General features: G+C 36.3%; 1 pseudogene; it reads right to left on the bottom strand.

Moving 5' to 3' along the window:
* LOC138161097 (histone H3.3A-like) overlaps nucleotides 1–11670 on the bottom strand; it is a 56152-nt pseudogene extending 44482 nt beyond the window's left edge.
* Between the last annotated feature and the right edge of the window lie 5301 nt (nucleotides 11671–16971).

Genomic DNA, 16971 nt, shown 5'->3' with positions numbered 1-16971 from the left:
TGCTAATCAATAGAGCAAGAGTGATACATATATATATATATATATATGTATGTATGTATGGAGAGAAAACGGAGGAAAGAGAAATAAAGAGACAGACAGAGAGAAAGAGAGGGAGAGGGAGAAAGAGAAAGAGAGAGAGAGAGAGAGAGGAAGAGGGAGAGAGGGAGTTAGAGAAGAGAGAGAGGAAGAGGGAGAGAGAAGAGAGAGAGGAAGAGGGAGAGAGAGAGACAGAGAAAGGAAGAGAGAGAGAGAGAGAGAGAGAGAGAGGGGGGAAGAGAGGAAGAGGAAGAGGGAAGGAGATGGTTCCTGGTCCAAAGAGCTTACATTTGAATAGGGGAAAAAAAGACATATTGAGGAATGGTGGCAAGAGAAGATTATTTTGGTCTGGAAAACCAATGGTGAATGAAATCACAATCAACTAATTGGCATGCTGTTTCCAGTGATGGTAATTACTGGATTGGTTTCTGTTTGCTTACCGTTCAATTTTTATTTGGTTTGATTATCATTTTATTTCTCAGTGCTATAGACAGAATGAGAGTAGGGGACAGATACAACAGCAGTAGCATGTCAGGAAGACGGCCATTAGATGCCAGCTTAGATAGGATAAATTCCCACCAATCAGGGATGCAAAGCACCAGGAGGGACCAGGACATCCTTAACTGAATATCAATGTATGCATTTACATTAAAGAGGGACTTGAGACTATAGAAGTAATCACTCCCTCTCTATTTTGGGAAGAAAGCTAGTGTTAGCCTCCAATTATAACCTGAATTCCATTGAAAATGTTCAAGAGGTATGTGGAGAAAGATGCTTTGTCAGCTAATAATATCCCAGGATCATATATGTTCAGTTCCTAAAAGGATCTCTTAAACTAAATTCAAATGCAAGGAAATTTCCATCGCTTAAATATAGCATTATGTTATTTTCCTCCAATCCTAGAGGAATTTGACTATCACTTTTAAAGAAAGATTCCAGTAAATGTAGCTCCTTCACACTAAAAGATGGAATAGTCATGTTCTATGAGGTTTTTGTTTTTGTTTTTTGCTTTTTGGAGGAGGAAGACAGGGCAACTGGGTTTAGGTGACCTACGGCTAGCAAGTGTTAAGTATCTGAGGCCACACTTGAACTCAGGTCCTCCTGACTCCAGGGCCGGTGCTCTATTCACTGCATCACCTAGCTGCCCCCTATGAGGTATTTCTAACAACTCAGACACTTCAAAATTATATGGCTCTGTAATGTCATCAATACAAGGATCCCTCTTTTTTTGGTACAGATAATAAAACATTCATGACTTCTTTTCTAGAACAATTCATTCATTTCCCCAACAAATCTTCCACACAGGATTCCATATGACATAACTTTCTCTTTAGACACTTTGGCATTATGTAGATACTGATAAATTATGAGGGCTAGCCATTCATTCTTTCCTCTGTATACGCAACCAGTTCGCCTCTTACAATTCTATCTCTCGTGTCCTTTGTTTCACTTCTGTGCATTTCTTTGTTATTTATGTTACTGACCACTCACACCTTCCATGCACCTCTCTGTTGCCCTTTGGGTGACCCACAACTTTAGTTCTTTGGAGATGGTAATATTCTATGACTCAGAGATATACCACATCACTAGAAGAATAGTAAGGCTTTGTTTCAGGGGAAGCTTGGGGTCATCAAAAGCATTACACAGTTTCCCAAATGAAAAGCAGCCTACTCTCCTTTTTCCTACTCAAATCTAGGCACAGTTCACTGTTCAACCATAGCCTGTCCAAAAAAAACCAATCAACAGACATTACTTTGTTCTAAATGTAATATATATCAAAAAGAACATTTCTATATGCAAAGTAAAACAGAAAAAAAGAATTATATGTGAAACTGTGAATGTCTATTAGATGGAACTTGCCTTTAAAAAAAACTTATAATTTCAATAAATTAGTTCCAAAATTAGCCTGCTTGTCTGTTTCCTTCTGAATATTTCTGTAATTTTCAGTGTATTAAAAACAACTTTTGATAACCCTTTTTTATTTTTTATTTTTTAGTGACCCTTCTACTAGCTCCCCCTTTCCTTACAAATACCCTCAAAAAAACTTTTAAAAGAGAAACACAAGACTTGTAAAAAAAACAAACATAATAAAGGAAAACAAATGCATGCCCATGTAGGTACAAGAATGTATGTCTTCTTCGGCATCTTGAGTCCATCCCTCCTCTAGCTTATCATTGGACCTCTAGAGTAATGGTTGACCATTGCATTGATCAGAGTTCTTAAGTCTTTCAAAATTGTTCATTTTTACAATATTATTGGTACTATAGAAAGTGTTCTCCTTGTTGTAATCAGTTGACTCTGCATCATTTCAGTTTTCTCAGGTTTCTCTGAAACTATCCATTTGTTATAGTGCAATAATGTTACATTAATGTATGCACCAGAATGTGTTCTGCCACCCCCCTGAACTGATCATACCCACTTTGGTCCTAGCTCTTTGCCACATCAAAAAGAGCTCATATACACACTTCTCTTCATAAATGGATATTTTTCTTTTATTTATTTGTGGCATAGGTCTGTAGTTGGGTCTAAGGATATTCATAGACTTTGGGGGAATACTTCCAAACTACTTTCCAGAATGACTTCACCAATTCACAGATCCACCATACTGCATTAATGTGCCTGTTTTCAGACAATCCCTCCTATTAGCTCACTTTTCATTTTTTTCATCTTTGCTAATCAAGGTAGAAAATTTCAGAGTTGCTTTAATTTGAATGTTCTCATTATTAGTTATTTGGAGCATTTTTATATGGCTATTTCTCTTTTTAATATCCCGTGGTTATCTCTTGAGGAGTGGCTCTCATTTTTACATATTCATCATTTCCTCATATATCTTGGATATCAAATTTTTATTGAAGAAATTTGCTGAAAAAATTTTCCCAGTTAATTGTTTCTTTTCTAATATGTAACTACATTGGTTTCATTAATGCAAAAACTTTTCAATTTTATGTAATAAAAAATGTCCATTTTATCTTCTATGTTCCTCTCTCTTCCTTGTCCAATCATAAATTCTTCCCCTATCCATAGTTGAGATTCTTTGATCTTCCTTGCTCTCCTATTTATTTATACTATGATCTTTTATATCTAAATCTAAGTTCACATACATAAGACATTGATATAAATCTAACTTCTGTCAAACTGCTTTCCAGTTTTCCAAGAAATTTTTGTCAAAGTATATTCTTTCCCTAGCTGTTATGGTCATTAGATCAATCAAAAACTACAATACTATGCTCATCTGTTTGTGTCTATTGTCGTGTTAAAATGTTCCATTAATCAATTTTTCTATTTTTTAAGAAGTACCACAAGGTTTTCAACAAACATTTATCAAGCATCTATGTTTCAGGTAGTATGCCAGGTGCTTCAGACAGAATTAGAAACTATGAAACAATCTATTCCCCCAAATCTTACTTTCTTATGGGAAAAAAATAGAAGGTGGTTTGCTTGAAAAAGAAGGCACTGGTTAACTGGTGTGGGGTTGGGAGTGATCAGGAAAGGCTTCATACAGAAGATGATGTTTGAGGTACATAGTAAAGAAGAACCAGATTCTACTAGTTAGTCCAAGGTGGTAAGGAAGTGCATTGCAGGGGGTGGGGATGGGGGAAACCAGAGGCATGGAGACAGGAGATGAAATGCCCTATGTGAGGAACAAAGATAAGGCCAGTTTGGCTGGGTCCCAGAATGTGAGTAGGCGAGGAGAATAGGTAGGAGCTCTTAAAAAGAAGGCCTTTAAAAGCTAAAGAGAATTTATATTTTATCTGAGAGACAATAGAGAGCCATTAGAGTCAATTGCGTAGGGAACTCACATTGTCAGATCTGGGCTTAAGGAATACTACTTTGGCAGCAGTATGCAAGATGGACTGGAGTTATGAGAAATGGCAGAAAGACGAATTAGGAGCTGTTGCAATAATCTTAGATAAGAAAGAAGGAGATATAGTAATACAACTTAAGAGGATAATCATGCAGGTTTTAAGAATGAAAGAGACTTGAAGATGTTCAAAGGCAGTTGGGGAAAAAAGCAATAATTAGAGAAAAGCCTAAGATTCAAGAGAGTGCATGAACACAGTTGCAATCTATTGGAGCAGACAGGTGGGATGGGATCAAGTGCACATGTAAAAGGGTTAGCCTTTGCAAATAAATGAGGCTCCTCTTTTTCAGAGACTGAGGAAAAAGAAGCAAGGAAGGATGATGATGCCAATGGGTTTTTTACATGACTAGAGGGTAGGAGAAGAGGAAGACCATTTTAAGTGGCATCATTTTCTCACTAAAGTAAAAAGCAATGGCCTCAGTTGAAAGAGGGAGAGAGGACAACATGTAGGAGTCTTGAGGAGGGAAGAGAAGGTTTAGAATGGCTTCTGTGAAAAGTAAGATATGAAGCCAGTTATAGAGGGATAAAAGAATGTCCTTGTTACAGTGGGGACCCAGTCGAAGCTATCTATCATGAATTTATTATACATGGTTGTAAGACATACTCCAGTTACATTCAGTAGTATGTGAGTAGGAATGGAAGGTGCTGGTGATGGGAGTAATCTAGGAATGAGGTTTAGCAAGATAGGAACAGTAATAGAACAAGTAAAAAAGAGATTTAAGGCCAGAGAAAGGTAGGTCAGTGTAGAGTTCAAATGACTAATTTTAAGGTCAAGATTGAAAAGGGAAGAAAGTGAACTCAGAATGAAAGTAATGAACTGAGAAAGTATTGAGGGAAAAAGAAATTGGAGGACACAGTGGAGATGAAAAAGAGAAGTGAGGGGGCATGAAGCATAGGGATAGGTTGACTGAGAAGAGGTTATGCTCAGATAACTCAATGTCAGAGTTTCTCAATAAGGAAGCAGAGTATTTGTGGATAATGGTTAGATAGTATATGACTATCCCTGTCTATGTTTGAGTTAGAGTGAAGGAGGAGGTTGTGGAATTTAAGGGACCAAAGAACTGAGAAGTTAGGAAGCCTGAGGGAGCAACAATGTGAATATTGATATCCCTTAATGCAATAGAAGGAGGTAAGGGAGAAGAAAGATGGCAAGTCAGATATTGCACTCAAAAAGAAAAAAGGGAAAGTAACCTGTAGGGAATCTATCTATCTATCTATCTATCTATCTATCTATCTATCTATCTATCTGTCTGTCTGTCTGTCTGTCTGTCTGTCTATCATCTATCTGTCATTCTATATATCTGTCTATCTGTCTGTCTATCTATCTGTCTGTCTGTCTATCTATCTGTCTATCTATCTATCTGTCTGTCTATCACTATCTGTCTATATCTCTCTATCTAGATATACATACATACTGTAGCTGCCATGATTTTTACTGGGAAGAAAACTTTGATTCAGTGAACTTCAAAGGAGAAGAAATTACTGGGTATTAGAAATAAAGAGAAATGCTGGAAGTGGTAATAGGGAAAGTACATAGGATCTATGTGTAATTAATGTATGAGAAAAGGTTCATTCAGCCAGTACTGGAGCTAGGAATAGTGTCATAAGCAGGAATGCCTCAATACATTGTAAGGAGAAGCAAGTCAAACTAGCAAGAAAAACAGGGGTGAGGACATTGCTCCTGTGACACCTGAATGTATTTATGGGCGAGTGCATCTCAGGTTTTTTAATTACTGTTCCTTCTGTGCCATTAGAATAAATGCATTTGTTAAAAAACTAATTGAGTTTACAGACTGAAGTACACGAGTAGAAACTGTGAGCTGTAGATTCAGAAGGGGAGTGCTATAAGGTATAACCCTTGACCTGAAGTAGCACTGTCCTCTGACCCAGTGGTGAACTCTACCAAGAGGAAAAGGACAAGATGTTAAAAAATGTGTGAGTTGCCTTAGCTACAGGTTTTTCTTACAATGTGCCTCACTACCATTGACTATAAGTTTGTAGTCACTCTCTCCACGGACATGGTATATGAAAGTGTGCACCCCAGTTATATCAGGTTTTATAATTACTATTCTTGCTATGCCATTTGAATAAATATCATGGCCAAGAGCTAATTAAGCCTACTGACTGTTAATAAATTGTCGATAAAAAGGACACAAATGGGATCTGGTGAGCTGTAATTTTAGAAGGGTGGTGTCGTGAAAGCATCTGCTTTCTAGAGACCACAAGTCCAGAATTCGCAATTACAAGTTGGAGGAAATATGCCAGGGAGCATATTTCATATATATTTTATTTATAACTATATTTGTGCGTGTTGTTTTCTTGTTAACAATATGTTCTTTGAAGGCAGGGACTGTTTCACCTTTCTCTTTTTATTCTCCAGTCATTACCACAGGGCTTAGAAAATGATAGGAACTTCATGTTTTCTTGTGGTTTGATTTATAATATTACAAATTCATCAAATTATAAAAATGAATAAGTTATTATTTAGCCTGAAAACTAGCTGGGAAGAACCAGGAGGGGATAATTGAACTAAATGAACTAAATGATGTAGATAGATAGATAGCTAGATATAGAGTTAGATAGACAGATGGATAGATAGATATAGATAGACAGACAGACAGACAGACAGACAGACATATAGATAGATAGATAGATAGATAGATAGATAGATAGATAGATAGATAGATAGATAGATAGATAGATAGATCTCAAAAATAGATAGATCTATTCTGTGGTTCAAATAGTTTAATGCAGTGATTTTGTCTCATTAGTGTCTAGTAATGTTGTGGTACCATTTGAGAACCTGTAAAAAATATACTACAAATTTTCTAGAGCAGTTTCTGGAGTTAAAAATACTGCCATGTTGAAATACCAAACAAACAAGCAAAATTCCAGTGTAGAACTCAGTCATAAGACACCCTCTACCGTTCTCTGCTAAATGCCAGAAATTTTTGATGCAATAGCTATATAGTCCCTTTTAACGTAAGGCATCAATCTGACTTGGCAATGTGATTCTGAAAATAGAGGGATGCCAAGTAAATCATTAGGCTTAACTAATAAAACATGTTTATAATATATTAATAAACCTAACATGTAAAGGTATAATTTAATAAAAGCCAAGAAAATAAATTATGTTTCCACAAAATCTCACATCTGTAATGGTTCCATAATAATAATTTTAATAATTTTTAATTAATTATTATTAATTTTAATTAATAATAAGTATCAATCTATCTGCAGACATTTCTTACCTAATACTGTGGTACATTATCAAAGTGATTTTTTTTTTGGCCACTAGCTGTTTGAAATGAATGCTAACAACACAGGATATTCTCTCCTCTCAGGATATACAAACCACAAAATTCCAATGACTCACTCCTAAATAGCTTATAAATATGCCAGGGACGGAAGGGTATGCTGTTTGCTTCTTTGAAACTTCCTGCCATACTCAGAAACTGAACACATACAAATATTTCAGTGTTAGTTTTGAATAATAATGAGAAAGTAATCCATTATAACAGTCTTGGGAAGAGAGAACTTGCCTGTAGTGTCTGATTACATCCTGTTAGCCTCACATCTGACTTTTTTTTCGGTCTTACATTAAAACTAGGAAAACAAAATTTGGCATCTAAGACCACTGCCTGAACTGCTTGGAACAAAGGAAATTCTAAACTAATTTTCTCCAGGCATCTCTATATCCACAATACAAATTAATAACTCTCTCCAAAATAGCATATTTTATAAGAAATAACTGTGCTAAAAATTCTAATTGTCCTTCTATTAAATATGAAAGCATAGAATTACACAGCTATGCTGTTACACTTACTGAGAAACTGAATGGAAATAAGTCAAGAGACAATGGCAATAGAATCCTATAGAATTAAACCTGGAAGGCACCTGGGAGGCTATGAGGCCTTTCATTTTACAGATGAGGAAACTGGATCTCTGAAGTAACCAGATGGTTGTAGAAATATTCAGTAAGAAGTGTAATGTGTCACAGCAAATGACCACTCTGTCAGATGACTGGTGAAATGCTAAAAAAAACAAACAAAAATTTCCCTTATTAAGATTGTAGGCACTATGATATATTGGAGTGTTGGGCTTGGAATGAGGAGACCCTGGGTTCAAATCCCATTCCAAATACTAATTGTGTGACCCTGAGCAAGTTACTAAATCCCACAGTCTCCATTTCCTCTTTGTAAAATGGAACTGGTAATATCTATAGCATATAAGGCTGTTGTGATGATTAAATGAGGTAATTTATGCAAAGCACTCTGTAAATTTACAGAGCCCAACAAAATCTGTTTATTATTCTATGAAGTTTAATTTACAGTAAATCTGAGATCACTGAATATAGGAACAAGTGTTCACTAATGGAAAAAAGGCAATATTTTCTGTAAGATAACATCATCCTTCACTAATATAATAGATTTTGACAGTAGAGAACAGTAAATGTGGGAAGAAAATAAGCATGTATACCAGAAAATTATGTGAACACAATTATGTTAGAATTTAAAATTTTTGTAAAGCTTCTATACCACGAGCATATCATTTCAAAATGGACAACAATCAATGAGGGACTATGGCAATGGATATGAAGTAATATTTGGAACAAACTAAAATGGTGTTATAAACAGGGGGCAAAGCAGAACTAAGCATCCTCTTCTGTGGGTGGAGAAGCGTCCTTCCATTGACCTGTTGTGTAATACTTATATGACCTGGATGAGGAAACACAATGAAATTTCTAAGTCTTCGGATCACAAAATTTCATGGAATTAAGTGGTGTTAAGCTGACAAAGGCTTAATTTCAGGAAGTTCCCACAAAACTTTATGAATGGGCAGAAAAATGACAAGTGAGTGCCAGTGGAGGCAAGTACAAGATAATACATTTAAGGGAAAATAACCCAAACTATATGTAACAGTGTCTTCTCTGTCCCACCCCCAAAGTTCTCAGATTCTCTTAAGATCTGGGAGGAAGTCTCTCTGTCATTGGCTCCAGCCCCTACTAATTTGGTTCCTCAAATTTGGGGGATTGGTTCCTTTTAGTCACTTAATAGCTTGATTCACTTTTACAAAGGGATATTTTCTGTAAGATAATATCATCCTTCACTAATATAACAGATTTGACAGTAGAGAACAGTAAATGTGGGAGGAAAATAAGCATGTATACCTGGAGATTATATGAACACAATTATGTTAGAATTTAAAAATTCTAAGTTATAAGAACACCCTCCTCCATAACATGTTGGGGAATAATCTTTTCTGTACTGCAACTCAGTCTGTGGAGAAGGGAGAGGTATAAGGTTCACAACCTAACTCAGTTCCTAGATAGCATAATCCAGTGAAGTTCCAGGTCCAAAGCCTCACTTGTGTTTGGAGTACCCAGAATCAAGCTCAGTTTATGGCACCTGTGCTGTGAGTGAATCCCCTGACTACTGGAGGGGAGGGGTGAATCCCTTTTCTGATAGCTTTAAAAATGCAGCCAACTATGGAGAATGCAAAATATCACCCAGAAACAGGCCTCTTCTACCTTGGGTAATCTAGGCATGCATAAAATCCTATGACATATACATATGAGATGATGGTGTAGATGTTTTCAGTTATAGTCAACACACAGGACATAAAGTTCATGGAAAATAAAATAACGTATAGTGTTGAAAATGGTAAAGTGTTCTATAAATATCACCTGATATTATTGTTATTATTATTATTCACTGACGGTGAGTGCAAAATACTACATTACTCAGAAAATCCAAGAAAATGCTGACTCAGAAAGGGTAGTAGGGGAAAAAACATAGAGAAAACAAAATATCACCCCCATAAAATATATAGAATATCATGTGCAAAACTGGTAGCCATGTTTCAGTTCATTTTCTTCATTTACATGCCTACGACGCTGTTTCAGCCCATCACCTCTCACATAGGTCAGATTGAAATGGACAACTGAGTGAATGCCCTGATTCCAGGCTCTTTTCGATGCAGCCCACTTTCCACACAGTTTCCAAAATAATTTTCCTAAGGCATAGGTCTGAGCCAAACGTTCCTCTATTTAAATTCCCTGTTGCCTGTAGACAAAAGACAAACTTCTTAACCCTCCACAACCATCTTACCTATTTCATGTCCTCCTGCATGAACTCTCCATTTCATGGAATTACAAGCTGTTGCCTGAATTCAATATTCATTCTCTCTCTTCTGTACATTAATACAAGTTATTCTTTTTTTTTTTAAGCAATCAGGGTTAAGTAACTAGCTTAAGGTTACACGGCCAGGTGTTTCTGGGTGGGTGCTAAGAGTCTGAGCCCAGATTCGATCCCCAGGTTGTCCTGACACTGGAGCCGGTGCTCTTACTCGCTGTGCTACCTGGCCACCCCAATACAAGTTATTCTTAATGCCTGGAATGTGTTTCCATCTTCTCTCTGCTTCTCAGGATCAGTGTCTTCCTTCAAGATTCAACTTGAAACCTTATCTGATGTATCCACTACCCAGTGTTCTCTCTTTCTTCAAATTTCCTTATACTATGCTTGTGTATTTTTATCTCCCTTTAATAGAACATAAGCCCCATGCTTTTACATGTTTGCCTCTATAGTTCCAATTCCAAGCAGAGCTCCTTACAAATAGAAGGCATTCCATAAGTATTTATCAAATCAAATTTAATTTTTTTTTCTTTATAGAAGCTTTTTTTTTGTAGAAAAGGAGCTCCTATAAAGAAAAAAAAATTAAATGAGTTCTTCAGATTAGAAAGATGATCAAGACCTTCCTGGGCTAGTTGTGAGGAAGGAGCTATGTGAAATTTAGAGCCCTAGAGGAGTAATTAAGTGGTACAGAAGCTAAGACTTTGAGTCTAGACTCAGGAAAACCTAAGTTCAAATCAAGTCTCAGATGCTTCCTAGCAGTCTGATTCTGGGAATGTCACTTAATCTCTGTCTGCCTCAGTTTCCTCAAATCTCACAGGGTGGTTGTGAGGGTCAAATGAGATATTTGCAAGATCCTTAGTTAATTCACTATATAATGAAAATATTTTAAACTCTAGAATTTATAGATAGGATAAATGTGCTTTGATTTGTCAAAAGTTGCAAGGTATTAGGGGTGGCTAGGTGGTGCAGTGAATAGAGCACTGGTCCTGGAGTCAGAAGGACCTGAGTTCAAATCCGACCTCAGACACTTGACACACTTACTAGCTGTATGACCTTAGGCAAGTCACTTAATTCCAATTGCCCTGCCTTCTCCCCTCCAAAGAGCAAAATTTAAAAAGTTGCAAGGTATGTTTGTCTAGATTTTTGACCTTAAGGTCAGAAATACCTGAGGAAAATTGAGGATTAGAGAAATGGAATTATTTCCTGCCCAAGGTCACCACAGCTAGTTAGTGGTAGAGCAAAGAACAGAGCCCAGTTTGTCCAACTCTGAAACTAATGCATTCTACCCTAAATAAATAAACTTATCTGAATCCTCCTAACATCTTGTGGTTAAAAATTTCCTAAAGTGGCTACCTGCTATTTAATAATAGAGCTACTTTGGTTTGGTCCATGAAATTGCCCTTTATATGCTTCAAATGGGAGTCTGCAATTCTAGACTTGTTAGAATTTAATGAATCTCCTTGTTTCTCACCAGACTGCAATCTGGATTCCTCCATCATGCCCGCAGAAAGCTTCAGCCTGGAAGATCACGTCAGCCTTGGCATTGCAGCTCAGAATTACCCCTAGCGCCGTCAGTGCCTCCCTCTGATTAGACTTTCTTCCAGAATGTTTATTTAAGGAGGCACCCAGGCCATCCATCTCTTCATTTCTCACCAAGATGTAATGTAGACTCTTCCAACATTCCCCTGTGCCATAATGCCCTCTCCTTCCCTCCATTTCTGATTTTCAGACTCCTTTTGTGTATTATCTTCTCCAATGAGAAAGTAAGCTCCTTGAAGACAAGGACAATCTTTCTTTTTGCTTGTATTTGTATTCTCATCATTTAGTAAAATGTCTATACGTAGTGGTTTTTTGAGTGAATGAATGAATGTTGCTTTTGATCTAGACCTGCCCAAGGTCACACAGCTAGTAAGTGACAGAAGCAGAACAGACTCTCGGCAAGTTATTGAACCTCCCAATACCCCAAGCAACTCTCTAAGATTATAAATTACAGAAAAGTTGACAATCTGCCTTGGTAGAGCACATTTCTTTACTGGGAGGAAATACTGATAAAATCACAGTTCTTGTTTTTAAAATCTAATAGTAGAATTCTTTCTGTGGGCTACTTAATTACCTTAGAAATCAATAAGAATGTTTAAAAAGGGGAGAGGGATTTCAAAGGAGGGATTACACTAGACTAGATGATCTCTGAGTTTCTTTTTTGTTCTAAATCCTACTAAAAAAAACTACACTATCTATGGAACCTGGATTCTAACCCCATCTGAAACACTAGCTTGTATGACTCATATCCTCTCATTGAGTCTCAGTTCCCTCGTCTGAAAAATGAACTGATTAAATCAAATGAACTCTAAGTTTCCTTGCTGTTATCTGCATTGATTAATCTGTATCTAGAAGTTCTGTGCTCAGTTCTATCGATAGCTCCATGTATTAACAAACAGTAGTCAAGGTGGGCAGGCGGGGCAGCTAGGTGGCACAGTGAATAGAGCACTGGCCCTGGAGTCAGGAGGATCTGAGTTCAAATCTGACCTCAGACACTTAACACAAAAACTAGCCATGTGACTCAACCCTAATTGCCCCACCTTCCCCCCTCTAAAAAAATTAAAAAAGTAAGGTGGGCAGACAAGAACAATCAGGGTAGTGAGAGCTTTTGGAACCATATCATATGAGGATTGGTTGACTGAAGGAACTTAATATATTTTGGCAGAAGATAAGAAGACTTAAAGGAATGACACGTCTTCCTATGTTTTTAAGTATTGTCACATGGAAGGTGGATTATGTTTTTCTATGTTTCATAGTTCTCTGCAGAAAGTTTATTCTTAAAAAAAGTTTGTTGAATCAAATTGGTGAAATAAAAGATGTCTCTAGTTTTCTGAACTAGCCAAAACTGGAAGTGTCTGCCTTGGGGTCTGGGCATCATGTGGAAGGTTTAAGGTCCTTTCAACTCAAAAAGAGAAGGAAGAGATTGTCAGGGAATCAATACTAAGGTAGATTGTGAGGAAATACCTTCCAAATGAAATATATTTGAGAAACATGAACAAAAATGTCAGTTTTCTTTTGCACAATTCATGAGTACTGTATATTAATGACATAACAAAAAAAATGAGGGTATGCAAGGATGAATGTGGTATATTTGTACCAAAGATGAGTTTTGAGGAGAGGTTGAGTTTATGTGGGCACTTCAGGAAGAGGCAGGAAAGTGACTAAACCACCAAGCTTTGCAATTCACAAAACAATCTGAGAGTTATTAATCACTGAAAGTTTGTATTTGGTAACATAAATACATGAAGGATATCAATTTATATAAAGCCTGTGAATGAATAATTAAAACTCAAAGTCAGCATCTGGTCAAAAAATTTTAGAGTTGGAAGGGATTGACAAAATCTTCCCTACTTAACCATTTTACAATCCATTTTTTGGAAAAAGAAAGACCTAAAGAAATTGTTAGGCAATCTCTCCAAGGTCACGTAGTAATTAGTGTAACTCATATTAGAACCCTAGAATTTTAACTCCTAAGTCAGTGCTATTTGCATTCAATTCTGTTTGAAATGAATCTGTCTTGTTTCTAGTTCTCACAGAGTGCTGGTAGTTAAAAAGACATTGTCTTAAACACTTACTACCAATATTCTATTTTATATTGATAAATGCTTCCAGAACACACACACACACACACACACACACACATACATATACACAACACACATACCCTTGGCTGATTAAGTTAAGAATTGAGAATCTCATGCAAAATGTGACGTTAAGAGCACTGGTTCATAACAGACATTTAGCTGACTGTAAAAAAAATCATCCTTTAATTATGAATGTATTAATGAGCTTTATCAAAATGTATTTTTAAAAAGATACACTATCACAAATGTATGGATTTGAAATAGTTCTTTTAAAAAATGACATGTCCATTTTAGTTAATAAATACTGTGCTGGTCCAAATGGGAACTACACATTTTCTCCAAATCTAGCTTGTGCAAAATTTGATAACATTTTACAGTTATTTTGGTTCTTTTTCAGTACTTTCATGTTTTTTTTTCATTTCCAAGATCTATGTCAAGACATTAACTACTACCAATTAATTGACCAATTAATTCACCTTTGGAACATTCCAGTTTTGACATTCACTTTGCTAGCTATGTATGTCATTTCCATCAAATATTTCTTTTTCTTTTTTCAGATGTTTTCTTTCCATCTCTTTACATCCTAAGCAGCCCAAAGCTAAACTAGCTCTCCAGTCAAGACTATTAATTCTTCATTTTATTTTGGAGCAATACAATCAGCTTTGAGTAATTCCATTACACTTGTATATGATTTGGGTAGCAGTTCTTGACCTTAATGATCCTTATTCTCTAAATTTTGATAATTCGTATCTATGTGCCCTATCCTAAAGAAACTTGTGAAGTTCCAGGCATGTGAATAGCTTAAAACTTTTAGTAATGTTACCTGTATTTACTATACTTTAAGTAACAGAATAACCATAGACTCAAAAGATTTTGAGTAAGACTATGAGTTGAAGCTTATTTTCAAGGTTGTGAATGATTGTAAATGCATAGTTTATTAATAAATGTATACTCATTCATCCACTCTTTCTTTCCCAACTCCCCCACTGACATTTGTAAGAGAACTGTTAGAGACAGGAATTCAATCTACGACCAAAATACATAGCTAACTAGATCGTTTTTAAATTGTTGTCCAGACCTGTAATTGCATTGGTGTAGGGAATTCCCCAGATGGAAATTCCCCCCCCATAGTTACAGAGCAATAACTATGAGTTTAGAAAGTTGCCCAGAGCAGTAAGAGATTTGATTACTCGCCCAGGTCACACAATTTATAAGTATATGTTGGAGCTAAGACATGAATCCATATCTTCCTGACATCAAAGCCAGCCCATCATCATTACCTCATGCTCTCTCTCTAGCTCATATGGTACTCAAACTCCCGAATTTCACTCCCTTAGCACTAGGTGATAACCAGTCTTGGAAAATTGGTCCCAGATAGATTTATGAGTTTAAAATTACTTTCTCAGGGTGGCCAGGTAGCACAGTGAGTAAGAGCACCAGCTGCAGTGTCGGGATGACCTGGGATTCAAATCTGGTCTCAGATACTTAGCACCACACCCAGAAATAACTGGCTGTGTAACCTTGAGCAAGTTACTTAACCCCAATTGCTTTAAAAAAAAATTACTTTCTCCTTCATTCTTCTTCCAAATCAGCTCCTGACTCTGGATTTCTCTATCATTTCCCAACATCCTTCTCACGTTGAAAGATCCTTCCCCACCATATAACCCCCATCTTTGATTGGTGATTTCCTCTTGGAGATGCCCAAGTCAACCATGTTTACTCCTTATTCCTCTCCCAGATTCTCTCCTGTTTCTCTGGACTTTTCTACTCTCTCCACTTAGGAAGATATCACCATGCACATCCCCCATCTTTTCAGCTCCCTTTTAATATTTCACCTTGTTCTAGTTGAATATAAGCTCTTTAAAGACAGGACTGCCTTTCTTTTTGTTTCTATTTGTATTCCTAGTGGTTAGCATAATGCCTGGAACATAATAAGTGTTTAATAAATGCTTATTGACTTGCAAACTTTCTCTGTGCAGGTGGCCTCCAAGTTGACCTTAGAAGACAAAAGGTTGAAATAGTTCACATATAGGGGTTGTGGAAATAAAGACACACTATTGATTTGGTGGGATTGTAAATTGTGTTCACACCCACCAGTCTCGAAATCAGCTTCAAACTATTCAAAGAAAGTGAAGAAAATATCCTAAAACTTAGACCTAGAAATGACACCATTAGGCTACTTATTAAAGTGGTCAATGACAAAAGAAATGGCCCTACAAACATCAAAATGTTCACAGCCACACTTTTGTTATAAGAAAAAAATGGAAATGAAGTAGAAACCCAGAATGGCTAAAAACTTGTAGTACATGAAGACAATAGACTATTACTTTGATGTAAGTAATTATGATTATAGTTAATATAGGGAAACATAAGAACTTTATGATGTAAAATAAGCAGAATCAGAAAAACAATGTAAAAAATAATGTAAATGGGGGCAGTTAGGTGGTGCAGTGAATAGAGCACCAGCCTGGAGTCAGAAACCCGAGTTCAAATTAGGCCTCAGATACTTAACACTTACTAGCTGTGAGACTTTGGGCAAGTCACTTAACCCCAATTGCCCTGCCTTCCCCCCTCAAAAAAAAAAAAAGTAATGTAAATGGAAAGAATGAGTAAACAAAACAGAACACTGTTTGGCCCCCAAAGAAGAGACATTTAAAAATGCCTGCAATTTCCCCTCACATTTTTGTAGAGGCAAGGGTCTATGAATGTGGAGTAATACATGTAAAGTTGGACTTGGCTGATGTTTTGGTTGATTTTTACTGATATTTTTTCTCTTTTTTATTCTTCATTATAAGGAATTATCTGGGAGAGGGAAGGATGCATTCTGAAATTTAGGTAATTTTCAAACAAAATAAATGAATAAAAATTTACTTTAAAAAGAATTCCATGCAAAATGCACATTGTTCTCTTTTGCACAGAAAATGAAGCTTTTTCTTGAATCTGATAGTTCTTAACGGCCTTGGGCAACATCATCAGTTAGTTGATCTTTTTACCACCATGGCCCTGAAAAACACAAAAAAAGAAAACATTTAAAACAGGAAAAAATAGGAAGTAAATTATTCATCCTCTATGATCAAACAAAATATTATTTTAGCATGTATACCTACTTCCTCATAAAACTAATTTAATTTAACTAAATTTAAAAGCTTTTTTTGTAAAGCTGCAGATCTCCCTTCCTGAGAGGAAAATAGCTAATAATAAAGGATAAAGTATGATTCATGGGAAGGAGATAAATGCTACTTCATATGACAAGAGTCAGTTGGGAATTTTCATGATACCAGAGTCACTAGGTAGCATGTGAATTCTAATCAAATGG

The sequence above is a fragment of the Petaurus breviceps genome, unplaced genomic scaffold, assembly GCF_028583685.1.
Source record: "Petaurus breviceps papuanus isolate PSGF00001 unplaced genomic scaffold, PetGlider_PUasm1.0 118, whole genome shotgun sequence".
In the NCBI taxonomy this organism is placed as follows: Eukaryota; Metazoa; Chordata; class Mammalia; order Diprotodontia; family Petauridae; genus Petaurus; species Petaurus breviceps.
The sequence above is the reverse complement of the archived record's forward strand: the minus strand, read 5'-3'. Positions and strand labels throughout refer to the sequence as shown.